Source organism: Rhincodon typus, unplaced genomic scaffold (genome assembly GCF_021869965.1).
Source record: "Rhincodon typus isolate 14 unplaced genomic scaffold, sRhiTyp1.1 hic_rhity00000069, whole genome shotgun sequence".
Lineage (NCBI taxonomy): Eukaryota > Metazoa > Chordata > Chondrichthyes > Orectolobiformes > Rhincodontidae > Rhincodon > Rhincodon typus.
In genome coordinates this window covers 29,109-29,413 of record NW_025965707.1, presented here as the reverse complement: position 1 = coordinate 29,413, position 305 = coordinate 29,109, and the positions used below count along the sequence as shown (strand labels likewise).

At 35.1% G+C, this 305-nt stretch overlaps 1 protein-coding gene across 2 annotated transcripts in view; it reads left to right on the top strand.

Moving 5' to 3' along the window:
- myg1 (myg1 exonuclease) overlaps positions 1 to 305 on the top strand; it is a 3,750-nt gene that overhangs the window by 422 nt on the left and 3,023 nt on the right. The gene's annotated exons all lie outside the window — the stretch shown is intronic.

The window sequence follows — 305 nt, the reverse complement described above, 5'->3', positions numbered from 1 at the left end:
AATTATTTATATTTATGTTGTTGTTTATGTTTATTATTTATTTATCCATGTTATTTATTCACATTTATTTATATTCTTCAATTATTTATATTTATGTTGTTGTTTATGTTTATTATTTATTTATCCATGTTGTTATTTATTCACATTTATTTATATCCTTTAATTATTTGTATTATTTATATTTATGTCGTTACTTGTGCACGAGGGGGCTCAGCGGTTAGCGACGCTGCCTCCCGGCGCCAGGGACCCGGGTTCGACCCCACCCTCGGGCGCCTGTCCGTGTGGAGTTTGCACGTTCTCCCCCC